Here is a 14667-nt window from a genome sequence, read left to right as displayed (position 1 = left end):
CAGCAATCACTTTGTTGTTAAAACCAGGAAAGAGTTCCACTCAATGTGGCTCTTATAGACCAATCTCACTTCTCAATAATGATCTTAAAATACTTTGTAAGGTTCTAGCTAAACGCTTAGAAACACTCCTACCATCAATGGTACACCCTGACCAGAACGGCTTTATTCTTGGACGACAGGGCTTCCATAATATACGTAGAGTGCTTAACATCGTTTTTGAAAACTCTGGATGTAATGACACTGCCATTCTGTCACTGGATGCCGAAAAAGGCATTTGACAAGGTGGAATGGCACTACTTATTTGAGGTTCTTCAAAGATTTGGCATTAAAGGGAAATTTCTCTGCTGGATTAAACTTCTATATGCTGATCCCCAGGCTGTAGTATTAACAAATGGGTTATCATCTGTACCATTTAAATTATACAGGGGAACAAGACAGGGCTGCCCCCTCTTCCCCTTATTATTGACCTTAGCAATTGAACCATTGGCCATGGCAGTCCGTAAGAGTATTGATTACAAAGGCATAAGAATAGGAAATGCTGAACATCGCATAGCTTTGTTTACATTACATTACATTACATGTCATTTAGCAGACGCTTTTATCCAAAGCGACTTACAATAAGTGCATTTAAACATTTGGGTACAAATAAGAGCTAGAAATAAGTAAGAGCTTCAAGTAAATGAAACTATGAAGTGCTAGTCATAAGTGCGATTAAATTTTTTTTTTGTCGTCGTCGTTATCGTCTTAGTTGAGGTAGAGTCGGAAGAAATGTGTTTTTAGTCGGCGGCGGAAGATGTGGAGGCTTTCTGCTGTCCGGATGTAGATGGGGAGCTCGTTCCACCATTTGGGAGCGAGGACAGTGAACAGTCTCGAGTTCTGTAAATGCCTCTGCGATCCTCTCAGTGAGGGGGGAGCGAGCCGGTTTGCCGATGCAGAGCGAAGTGGGCGGGCTGGGGTGTAGGTTTTGATCATGTCCTGGATGTAGGCTGGACCAGATCCGTTTGTAGCATGGAACGAAAGCACTAGAGTCTTGAAGCGGATGCGAGCAGCTACAGGAAGCCAGTGAAGGGAGCGGAGGAGAGGTGTAGTGTGGGAGAATTTAGGTAAATTGAAGACCAGTCGAGCTGCTGCATTCTGGATGAGTTGCAGGGGTCGTATGGCACACGCAGGGAGACCAGCCAGGAGGGAGTTGCAGTAATCCAAGCGTGAGATGACAAGAGCCTGGACCAGAACCTGTGCCGCCTTCTGGGTTAGAAGAGGCCGTATCCTTCTGATGTTGTGCAACATGTATCTGCAAGATCGAGCTGTTGCAGCAATGTTGGCAGTGAGGGAGAGATGGTCATCAAGTGTCACACCCAGGTTCCTTGCGGTATGAGACGGAGTTACCACAGAGTTGTCGAGGGTGATGGTTAGGTCTGTGGTGGGAGAGCCCTTTCCTGGGAGAAAAAGAAACTCAGTCTTGTTGAGATTGTTTGCTGACGATATTATTTTGCTTTGCTCCAATCTGAAGCAGACTCTACCCACTATACTTGACCTTACAGAAAATGTTGGTACATTTGCAGGTTACAAAATAAACTACTCCAAATCAGTAATACTCTTCCTAGATGAAAAGGAGAGACAGGCTCCTCCGATTCATACTTCTTTTCTGGTTTCACAAGAAGGTGTCTCTTACTTAGGTTTCAATATTACCCCTACTATCGACAGAATTGTACCAAGCAATTATAACACCTTGACAGATAAGGTTACACACCTTATTAATAGGTGGACGAATCTACCCATCTCCATGATTGGGCGCATAAATGTTCTGAAGATGGCAATTTTACCAAAGTTTTCATATCTTTTTCAATGTATTCCTTTAGCTCCTCCATCCTCGTTTTTTCACTTACTTAAAAAGCTTTTTACAAACTTTATATGGAACAACAAATGCCCCAGATTAAGGCTTTCCCTACTATACTTACCATATGAAAGGGGAGGTTTACAGGTACCTAATCTTGAGTGGTATTACCAAGCTGCCCAAATTAGGGCAGGAATGTTTTATTTTGAGAAGAGTCATCCCCCAGCATGGGTTTCCATAGAGTCACACTCAATTGATATTCCTCTATGTCTTTACATAAATTCTGCAAACAAAACTAAACTAATTAAAAAGACCAAAAATCCCTTTCTAAAGAATACTTTAAAGGTTTGGCATAACTCATTGGCATACCTGGGAGAAAATATAACTTTATCTCAGTTTACTCCGATTTATGGCAATGATGACTTCCAACCTGGTAGAGCAGACCCAGGGTTTAAAGCCTGGGCTGCTCAGGGATTAGCCAAAGTAGCTGACCTTTACAATGAAAATTCGATTTTTAGTTTATTTGAGGAATTTAGAATTAGGTATGGGATTCCTGCAAAACTTTTTTTTAAATATTTGCAACTTCGAAGCTTTATCTTGTCCAGACAAAATAATAGTTTGACAATTCCCCTCAGATCCACTTTGGAAGATTATACTTTAACATTTTTACACTCCAGAGGACAGGTTTCCTCACTATACAAGCTCTTTGAAAGCAAGTCTAAAGAATCGTCACTAAACACACTTAAAGCATGGAGGGCAGATCTGCAGGATAACTTAACAGAGGAGGAGTGGTCAGAAGCATGTTCTCTAGCTCAAAAGCAATCAATAAATACAAACTCCGAATTATTACAATATAAATGGATAAGTAGGCTTTATATAACACCATCTAAGTTGCACCACTTTAATCCCAACATACCTGATACCTGCCTCAAATGCAAAGACCAAAAGGGGACATTGTTTCACTGTATGTGGGAATGCCCACAGATACTTACATTCTGGAGAAAAATCTTATATTTAGCAAAACAAATCATTGTTTATGTTTGTTGTTTGCCACGGAAATGTACGAAGGTATGGAAGCCCATTTCCGCCAGTGTGATGGAAAAAAAAGGATCCTGTAATTCATTATTATGACTTAGTATCTCAAAAATAATGACTTAGTATCTCAAAATAATGACTTAGTATCTCAAAATAATGACTTAGTATCTCAAAATAATGAGATAGTATCTCAAAATAATGACTTAGTATCTCAAAATAATGACTTAGTATCTCAAAATAATGACTTAGTATTTTCAAAACAATGAGATAGTATCTCAAAATTATGAGATAGTATCTCAAAATAATGACTAAGTATCTCAAAATAATGACTTAGTATTTCAAAATAATGAGATAGTATCTCAAAATAATGACTTAGTATCTCAAAATAATGACTTAGTATCTCAAAATAATGAGATAGTATCTCAAAATAATGACTTAGTATCTCAAAATAATGAGATAGTATCTCAAAATAATGACTTGGTATCTCAAAATAATGACTTGGTATCTCAAAATAATTCAAGATTCAAGATTCAAGATTCTTTATTGTTATTATGCAAGCATAACAAAATTTCCTACTAATGACTTAGTATTTAAAAATAATGAGATAGTATCTCAAAATAATGACTTAGTATCTCAAAATAATGACTTAGTATTTCAAAATAATGAGATAGTATCTCAAAATAATGACTTAGTATCTCAAAATAATGAGATAGTATCTCATAATAATGAGATAGTATCTCATAATAATGACTTAGTATCTCAAAATAATGACTTAGTACCTCAAAATAATGACTTAGTATCTCAAAATAATGACTTAGTATCTCAATATACTGAGATAATATCTCAAAATACTGAGATACTATCTCAAAATAATGAGATACTAAGTCATTATTTTTGAGATAGTATCTCAGTATATTGAGATACTAAGTCATTATTTTTGAGAAAGTGTCTGAATAAATAATTAGATACTCTGCAGTTTTGTTTTTTTTGCCTGCTTTTTCCCTGCTTTTTCAGGATGCTTTTGTTGACTATCTATGTAACATTTTAGTGGGAAAATATCAAACCTGGGAAAACTGTAGAAAAACTCTTTCCCTTTTGAGACAGAAGTGCAAACATGACGTTAAAGAGTTAAAGGAAATGTATTGTAAAGGTCAAGTTTAATGATCCTGAGGAAAAAGCTGAGCCAGGAAGGAATTAGCAAACAGCTGGAAGATACAGAAAACAAACTTGTGAAAGCTGAGGCCGTGTCTTTGATTTCTGCCCCATAGGTCTGGAGGACTAAGCCAGGTCTGCGGACGTGCTTGTTGAGGTGATTGGGAGAGGAATTGCTGGTGAAAAGGGCAACAGGACAGATCTCCCATAGCCAAGAGCAGAACACAAACAGTGAGGAGGAAAAGAAAGGAAAAGCCTTGCACTGTGTGACAGATTCAGCAACAAATAGATGTGCATTCAAGCAATGAAGCGATTGAAAGATTGGTGGTGTGTCAATAGGATGTGGAAGACACTGAATATAGAGCAGAATAAGAGGGGAGTGGTGATAAATGTGTCAATCCCAAGCGGCAGCAACATCAAGACAAAAAGATAGCAAAAAAATTCACAGGTCATCATTGTCGACCAATTCATTTGCTTGAGCGAGTTTTAATTATATGGAATATTAATTTGTGGCCACTAAATCTCAGCTGACATAGGGCGAAAGGTATTGTGTTATATTTGTGCCACATTCTTGAAGGAACAATGGGAGATTTTCAGCACAGAAATTATACGTGAGCTTGTGAGCCAGCAGTCTCAGGAGCTCAATCTGAGGAAAAAATGAACAAACAATAAACCCAATAAAAGACTAGATTCACTTGGATGAACCAGCTCAACCCAATTAACGACATAACAAATGTTTAACTTGCATAACCTTATGTTACACAGTGTAAACAAAAACAAATAAAAAAAACCCTTTTATTATGAATGAATGAACATACGGTCTCAAATACGACCTTTCAAAATTGCCGGCAGAGAAAACATAAACAGGCTTATGTATGAAATTCATTTACAAAGAAAGCAATTTTGTCGAGGAAGAAAAGAGCTGCAGTATGAAGCCAAGAAGGATGAACACAGGGAACAACATGCCACAGACAAATATTCACCACATTAGTCTGTGGTCAGTTTTTCCAAAGTCTGAACGATACAAAGAGCTAAGCATCTACATGATTGCCAAAAGTGCAATTATCAGAACGTAATGGTCAATTAATGTAAGGCAACCTCAAAGCAGCAAGGGAAAGACAAGTATACTGGGAAGAAAAAGTAAATGGACTTGCTGTGAACTCCACCTGACAGTCTCTGAGACACTGATTCATGGGTTACTTAGGTTTGATAATGGATTGCAACGGTTTCGCTGTGCGTCAACACTAATCTGAGAATTCTGCAAATTCCTTTTCACGTCACCTTGCAAAGGCCATTCGTAGGAAAGCACAAATGAAAGCACAGAAACGAGCTGCCGGAAGGTTTTCAGTCAACTTCATGAAATAAAAACCTCAATCGCTGGCTGTCGAGGTGGTGTCCAGAAAACAACATTGGGTTTTTAGATAACTGGCAAAACGTCGGGGGGAAACCTGGTCTCATGAGGAGAGATGGCGTCCATCCCACTTTGGATGGAGCAGCTAGGACATTTTATCAGAAACCCATGACAATCCAGAGCTGAGACCAGGACACAGAGTTGCAGTCTCTCACGCTTCTCTGTGCTTCTTTATGAGCAGTCACCAATTAAAAACCCCATAGAGACTGTGTCTGTCCCTCGACCTACTAAAGTAAAAACTAAAGTAAATAAATCAATAACAAACAGAAGAGGAGTTAGACATTCTGACTTAATAAAGATTAATACCAACAATAAAACAGAGTCAAATAATACCACTTTTAAATGTGGACTATTAAATATAAGGTCTCTCTCCTCAAAATCTGTTTTAATAAATGATCTAATTTCTGATAATTGTATTGATTTATTCTGTGTGACGGAAACTTGGTTCCATGAAGAAGATTACGTTAGTCTAAATGAGTCAACTCCACCCACTCATGCTAACACCCATATTCCTAGAAGCTCAGGCCGAGGAGGAGGTGTAGCAGCCATTTTTAATACTAGATTATTAATCAATCCCAAACCCAAACCAGGATATTCATCGTTTGGAAGCCTTATTCTTAATCTAGCTCATCCTAGTTGGAAAACACAGAAACCAATTATGATAGTCACAGTTTATCGTCCACCTGCACCTTATTAGTTCCTATCAGAGTTCTCTGAATTATTATCTAAGAAATACAGCTACAGTCAGAGACAGTGCAACCTTTATTTAACTCGGTGCCATATGTCAGTACATCTGAAGGTACCTGTCATGGTTTAACTCCAATACTCGTGCTCTTAAACAGACGTTACGTAGATTAGAAAGAAAATGGCGTTCCAATAACCTAGAGGAATTTTAGATAGCCTGGAAAGATGGTTTTGTAGCTTACAAAAAAGCCCTACACAAAGCTAGAGCTGCCTATTATTCTTCTCTAATTGAAGAAAATAAGAATAATCATAGATTTCTTTTCAGCACTGTAGCCAGGCTGACGCAGAGCCACAGCTCCACTGAACCATCTATTCCTTTAACACTGAGCAGTGATGACTTTATGAACTTTTTTGTGAATAAAATAACATCAATTAGAGAAAAAAAATTATCATCTCCTCCCTCGTAGTGGTACTGACTCATCTTCTAGCACAAGAGCTTTAGAAGCACCAGGTGCACAGTTAGACAGTTTCTCCCCTATAGATCTCCCTGAGTTAACATAATTAGTTTTATCATCCAAGCCCTCAACCTGTCAGTTAGATCCTATCCCCGCCAAGCTGTCTGAAGATTTGTTTCCTTTAATTAAGAGCTCTATATTGACTCAAATAATCTATCCTTCTCCTTATTAACTGGATATGTGCCCCAAACGTTTAAAATAGCAGTTATTAAACCCTTTCTCAAAAAAGCGACCCATGACCCAGATATTTTAGCTAATTACCGACCTATATCTAATCTTTCCTTTGTTTCTCAAATCTTAGAAAAGGCAGTTGCTAATCAATTATGTGAATATTTGCGCATTAATGGCCTGTTTGAAGATTTTCAGTCAGGTTTTAGATTAAACCATAGCACAGAAACAGTTAGTAATGATCTTCTCTTGGCTTCAGATAATGGTCTAGTTTCTTTACTTGTCCTGTTAGATCTTAGTGCTTCATTTGACACCTCTTCTTCTTTTCCTTCAGCTGCTCCCTTCAGGGGTTGCCACAGCGAATCAACCTCCTCCATCTCACCCTGTTCTCTGTATCCATCTCTCTCACACCAACTAACTTCATGTCCTCTTTCACTACATCCATAAACCTTCTCTTTGGTCTTCCTCTGGACCTCCTGCCTGGCAGTTCCAACCCCAGCATCCTTCTGCCAATATACTCACTATCCCTCCTCTGTACATGACCAAACCATCTCATTCTGGCCTCTCTGACCTTATCTCCAAAACCTCTAACGTGCTGCTCCTCTGATTGACTCATTCCTGATCCTATCCATCTTCGTCACTCCCAAAGAGAACCTCAACATCTTCATCTCTGCTACCTCCAGCTCTGCTTCCTGTCTTTTCCTCAGTGCCACTGTCTCTAGACCATACAGCATCGCTGGTCTCACCACTGTCTTGTATATCTTTCCTTTCACTCTGGCTGATACTCTTTTATCACACATTACCCCGTCCCAATATTCAAAGTCCCTACTCTCAGTCCCAGACTCTTGCCTTTCCTCTTTTCTCTCTCTTTCTGAACCCGCCTTCCTCCACTCCTCTTTCGACTTCAACCCACAGTAGCCCAATTTCCACTGTTACCCTGTAGGTTATCGGCACCAATGGCGGTCGTTGTTAACCCGGGCCTCGACCGATCCGGTATGGAAGTCATAGGTTTGATTCGCATAATTGGTTTTGGCACAAGTTTTACGCCGGATGCCCTTCCTGACGCAACCCTCAAAAAGACACTGGCTTGTGACCTCCTAAGCCTGCATTAGTGCTGCATTTGACACCATTGATCATAATATTCTACTGCAGAGATTGGAGCAGACTCTTGGTATCACAGGTGCTGCCCTCTGCTGGTTTAAATCATACTTATCTGATAGATTCCAGTTTGTTCATGTTAACGATAAAGCCTCACTCCAAACAAAAGTTAATTGTGGAGTTCCACAAGGCTCAGAGCCTATACTTTTTACCTTATACTGTATATGCTTCCCCTAGGGAACATTATTAGAAAGCACAACATACACTTTCATTGTTATGCAGATGACACACAGCTATATTTATCAATGAGGCCGGATGAAATAAATCAGGTTGTTCAACTCCAGGAATGTCTCAGAGACATTAAGTCCTGGATGACCTGTAACTTTCTACTTTTAAACTCAGACAAAACTGAGGTCATTATACTCGGCCCTAAACACCTCAGAGAAAAGCTTTCCGATCACATTGTCACTTTAGATGACATCACCTTGGCTTCCAGTTCCACTGTGAGGAACCTTGGAGTTACTTTTAAACCAGGAAATGTCATTTGATTCCACCTGCGGAACATTATGAAAATTAGAAACATTCTGTTTTTACAGGATGCTGAAAAACTAGTTCATGCTTTTGTTACATCTAGATTAGATTACTGTAACTCCTTATTATCAGGATGTTCCAACAAGTCTGTTAGAACCCTTCAGTTAATTCAAAATGCTGCAGCACGAGTTCTGACAGGAGCTAGAAAGAGAGACCATATAACTCCAGTGTTAGCTTCTCTACACTGGCTCCCCATACAGTTTAGAATTCAATTTGAAATCCTCCTCCTCACGTACAAAGCACTTAATGGTCAGGCCCCTTTATACCTGAAAGACCTAGTCTTACCTTATCACCCTAACAGACCACTTAGGTCACAAAATACAGGTTTCCTTGTGGTTTCCAGAGTCTGTAAGAGCAGAATGGGAGGCAGAGCCTTTAGTTACCAGGCTCCTCTCCTGTGGAACCAGCTTCCAATGACAGTTCGGGAGGCGGAGCCTCTCTCTGTATTTAAAGTTAGACTTAAAACTTTCCTTTTTGATAAAGCTTATAGTTAGAGCTGGTTCAGGGAAACCTGGACCATCTCTTAATTATGCTGCTATAGACCTAGACTGCTGGGGGATTTTCCTGTGGTGCACGCACATTCACTCTCTCTCACTCTGTATCCTCATCTTGCAGGTTGCGGGATCAAGATCCAGTTTTCGAGGCTACCCATATTATACATATCATCACCATTATTATTGTGCTATAATTAATAGTCGATATCATTGACTGTATAAACTTGTAGCTTGATACTTCTCTACCTCATCTCCCTCTTGTCCTTTCTCTCCCCCCTTTCTGTCCCCCACCTCTCCTCTGTCCCCCATTTTCCTTTCACCCCAACCGGTCGAGGCAGATGAACGCACATCTCTGAGCCTGGTCCTTGATGTTGTCTATGTACAGTGCCTTGAGATAATGTATGTTATGATTTGGTGCTATACAAATAAAATTGAACTGAATTTAATTTTCTCCATATTCATACTACATTGTGACAGCAATCAGCAGTGGAACTGTAACTGCTGGCTTTATGTTTCTGCTCAGATCAACATAATAAAGCACATATGTCAGAGTCAAGGCCCGCGGGCCGGATCCGGCCCGTGAACGAGTTGTCTCTGGCCCGCGGGATGATATTTAATTACTATTAAAACCGGCCCGCAGTATTATGTGCCCGCAGCACCATAATAGTTCAAATCCCAAGATGCACTGCGAGTGAATTGCCGCGTACCGAGTGCCCGCAAGCGAGCGCGATCCCGCGTCTTCTCTTCATGAGCATCAGCACAGTCACAGTGGCGGACTAAACATCGCCGTCAATTTTCATCTCCCTCTCCCCCAAAATGGCAAAAAGAAAGGTAGACGCTGAACACAGGGGGTTTCAAGACAGGTGGGAGGCAGAATACATGTTCACCGAAGTAAAGGAAAGCCTGTGTGTCTTGTGTGTGGAGACAGCGTGTCTGTTATGAAAGAATATAACTTAAGAAGGCACTATGAAACATCAATGAAACACACAGACGCACAGAAAGACAAATACAAGAATATGAACACAGAACAAAGGCTACAGAAGGTAGAAGAGTTAAATAGAAATCTTTGAGCTTTGAAGGAAAATTACATTTTGCTGTTTACCTGTTAAAAAAAAGAAGAAAAAACGTTTTCAATTTGTTACTGAAAGAGCCTTGAGAAAATATTGCAACTGATTTTATTTATGTTATGCTTAATTAAATTTAATTTAATTTAATTTAATTTAATTTAATTTAATTTAATTTAATTTAATTTAATTTAATTTAATTTAATTTAATTTAATTTAATGTTAAGTGCAATGTAGGCTGTGTTATTGGTATTGGTTCAATATGTGCAATAATTGCGAGTTTTTACATTACATTACATTACATGTCATTTAGCAGACGCTTTTATCCAAAGCGACTTACAATAAGTGCATTTAAACATTTGGGTACAAATAAGTGCTAGAAGTAAGTAAGAGCTTCAAGTAAATCAAACTATGAAGTGCTAGTCATAAGTGCGATATTTTTTTTTTTTGTCGTCGTCGTTATCGTCTTAGTCGAGGTAGAGTCGGAAGAAATGTGTTTTTAGTCGGCGGCGGAAGATGTGGAGGCTTTCCGCTGTCCGGATGTCGATGGGGAGCTCGTTCCACCATTTGGGAGCGAGGACAGTGAACAGTCTGGAGTTCTGTAAATGCCTCTGCGATCCTCTCAGTGAGGGGGCAGCGAGCCGGTTTGCCGATGCAGAGCGAAGTGGGCGGGCTGGGGTGTAGGTTTTGATCATGTCCTGGATGTAGGCTCGACCGGATCCGTTTGTAGCATGGAACGCAAGCACTAGAGTCTTGAAGCGGATGCGAGCAGCTACAGGAAGCCAGTGAAGGGAGCGGAGGAGAGGTGTAGTGTGGGAGAATTTTGGTAAGTTGAAGACCAGTCGAGCTGCTGCATTCTGGATGAGTTGCAGGGGTCGTATGGCACACGCAGGGAGACCAGCCAGGAGGGAGTTGCAGTAATCCAAGCGTGAGATGACAAGAGCCTGGACCAGAACCTGTGCCGCCTTCTGGGTTAGAAGAGGCCGTATCCTTCTGATGTTGTACAACATGTATCTGCAAGATCGAGCTGTTGCAGCAATGTTGGCAGTGAGGGAGAGATGGTCATCAAGTGTCACACCCAGGTTCCTTGCGGTATGAGACGGAGTTACCACAGAGTTGTCGAGGGTGATGGTTAGGTCTGTGGTGGGAGAGCCCTTTCCTGGGATAAAAAGAAACTCAGTCTTGTTGAGATTGAGTTTCAGGTGATGGTCAGACATCCACTGAGAGATGTCGGTCAGACAAGCGGAGATCCGTTCTGCTACATTTGTGTCGGAGCTGGGAAAAGAGAGGATGAGTTGGGTGTCGTCGGCGTAGCTGTGATAGGAAAAACCATGAGAGAGAATAACAGAACCAAGAGAGTTGGTGTATAGAGAGAAGAGGAGAGGGCCCAAGACAGAACCCTGAGGGACCCCAGTAGCTAGAGGACAGGGTTCCGACACAGATCCTCTCCAGGTTACTCTGTATGTTCGGTTTTGAAGATAGGACGAGAGTAGGGTAAGTGCAGATCCTGAGACACCTAGTTCTTGAAGGGAGGAAATAAGGATCTGGTGGTTAACTGTGTCAAACGCTGCAGAGAGGTCCAAGAGGATGAGCACAGAGGAGAGAGAGGCAGCCCTGGCAGTGTGGAGTTGCTCAGTGACAGCAAGGAGTGCAGTTTCGGTCGAGTGACCTGCTTTAAAACCAGACTGAAGAGGATCAAGAAGGTTGTTCCGGTGAAGGTAGGAGGAGAGTTGATTAAAGATAGCACGCTCCAGAGTTTTGGAGAGAAAAGGAAGAAGAGAGACAGGTCTGTAGTTATTTACTTCAGACGGGTCAAGGGTGGGTTTTTTAAGGAGGGGGGTCACTCTGGCCTCTTTAAGAGAGTCCGGAAAGCAACCAGATGATAGAGATGTGTTAATGAGGTGGGTGAGGAAAGGCAGAAGATCAGAAGCAATTGACTGAAGAAGGTGAGAGGGGATAGGGTCAAGGGGGCAGGAGGTGGGGCGGGCAGAGGTTATTAGGGAAAGAACTTGATCCTGAGATAGAGGGGTGAAAGAGGATAGAGAAGGAGCTGAATTTGTGGTTGGTAGAGAGGTGAGATCAGGAGGTGGGGTTGAGAAAGAAGAGCGAATGTCATCTACTTTCTTTGTGAAGTAGTTGACAAAGTGAATTGGTAGAAGGGAGGAGGGAGGAGGGGGGGTGGGGGGATCAAGGAGGTTAGAGAAGATCGAGAAAAGTTTTTTGGGGTTAGAGAAAGAGGATTGAATTTTAATTCAATATTTAATATATTATTTTTTTATATTATATTAAATATATTATATTTAATAATATTTAAGTTTTAATAAACATTGAACCAGCCCGGCCCTCCACTTGTACCATTTTTTTTATTTTGGCCCCCCGTGTATTTGACTTTGACATGACTGTAATAAAGCAACCTTTCCTTCTATAACTCTATATGTTATATGCTTTCAATAGCCTGCCCCCTAATCGACAAACACTAGAACATGTGCTCTCTGGAAAAAGGATGCTCTCTCTTATTCTCTCACTACACCAGTAGGTCTAGTGTCATAATGAATGTTGAGTGTAGGTCACATGAAACAATTGACTCTTTCACCTATAGAAGCAGTTTATTTACAAAAAATAAAATAAAATATATATATATGTACGGACACTCAAAACGGATTAAAGTACTGGATTGTGTCATGAAAATTTAAAATGTATAATTTATTTATTTGTTTATAATTCCCATTTATTATGTCCAACTTATGCTCTGAGTGTCGGGCAAAAGGACAATAGACCTTCTGCTATAGTGAGGAAAAAAAGAAATAAAATAAGAGACAGAACTTTTTGAAAGCACTTCCATTTCATTTCCCCTTACGTCCCACTGAGAGCAGAGAGCCTACTTTGGACATAATGAAAGGACATTATACACCCTTGGACCTGGAGAAATATACAGTATGTGACTGAAAATCCTGCTCACAATTACACATGATTGAGTCCTTAGAACACGGAGCTGCTTTGTTCCGTGATTATATTCATATTAGAATGTGCAACATAGAGTGTCTTATATAATTTTTTCCAACACAACCTAGGCAATCTGATAAAAAATGATTTTCATTTTCACCAACGATATAAACACACCTGAGCAAAGGGTACTGGAAATGTTTAAAATCGGATTGAATTTGTGAAATTTGGGACACAGTTCGAAGTTCACTTGGCTCGTTTTTATGAACAAAAAGAAACAGAAAACACGGTCTGATTTTGGGACTTCTGCACAATTATTGCTATTTTATGTCACGCCTAGAAATGCGATGTAAAATGAATAATAACTTTGACACAACAACAAATAAGAAGACGAAAAATAAATATTTATTTCCATATAATGAGATCTGTGGCGTGTGAGCAGTAAGGGTTAATGATATGAGACAATGAATTTTCTGAACAGGCACATTATAATGTGTGATTATTCCAGGTGTAGCAGCATATATATATACTGTATATATACAGTATATACTGTATATATGAAGAATACACACAGTACTGAGTAAAAAGTCTGATGCCACTATTAGATTTGTTGTTTTAGGAGAGCTATAATGACTCTATAGTGTAATGATTCTCCATCACTTTATTGGAACACATCCAGAAAATAAAGAAAATACGTATGCAGTTGTATTTTTTCTTCTACAGGTGAAAGAGTCAATTGTATAGTGTGACCTACACTTACAACTGAACAATAGCACGACCCTGGACCCTGAACAAAGGGCCGCCCTCGGTCCAGGCATAAACCTTTTATCTGGACCCACTTTTGATAAAATAATGAGAACATTTTATAATTTTTGGGGAGCATTGTTTTTCTTTTCTCCCAACGGCCGCGGCTACAGCTAATCCAAATAATGCAACAATTGTTGACCATGATCACAGCGTCACTCAAATGAGCCCATCAAATCGATTGTTTACTGGAAGAGACGCGTGAGAAGACACTCAAAATTAAGGAAAGCTGATATAGAAAACAGAGTGTTTGAAATCCCTCAAAAAACACAGATCCTTTGAGGAAACATGTAAAACAGCAGTGCAAAGTGAAGAGCGCCTGAGATAACTGAGCTGAGAGCACATCACACATTCATTTACAGACCAGCAGCATGCACAGTTCCAATTGACTTTATTCTGAAGACTTGCTACTGTTTTCTTTTACGTGAGAAGTAGCTTTAAATTGTGCCTATTTACTTTTACGTTGAAATGTGTGCCATTGTTGTGTTCGTTGTGTTAGGAAAGGAAAAAAATACAAACAGACACAGAGCCTCATTTTGGACGACGCACTAAACTATGACATTTGAATACAAAAAAAACAGATGGCATGGTGGAGTAGTGGTTAGATGCAGTCAATAAAACAGCTGGTGCTATGTGATGGGTTTGATTCCCAGTCTCGTGACTGTCTAGGTGTATTTTGTCGTCCGAGTTGACTGATTTTGGACGACATACTATACTATGACTTTTTTGAGAGATTTTGGAAGACATACTATACTATGACTTTTTTGAGAGATTTTGGAAGACATACTATACTATGACTTTTTTGGGTGATTTTGGACGACATACTATACTATGATTTTTTTGACAGATTTTGGACGACATGCTATACTATGAC

Source organism: Solea solea, chromosome 8 (assembly GCF_958295425.1).
Source record: "Solea solea chromosome 8, fSolSol10.1, whole genome shotgun sequence".
NCBI classification, from domain to species: Eukaryota; Metazoa; Chordata; class Actinopteri; order Pleuronectiformes; family Soleidae; genus Solea; species Solea solea.
The sequence above is the reverse complement of the archived record's forward strand: the minus strand, read 5'-3'. Positions refer to the sequence as shown.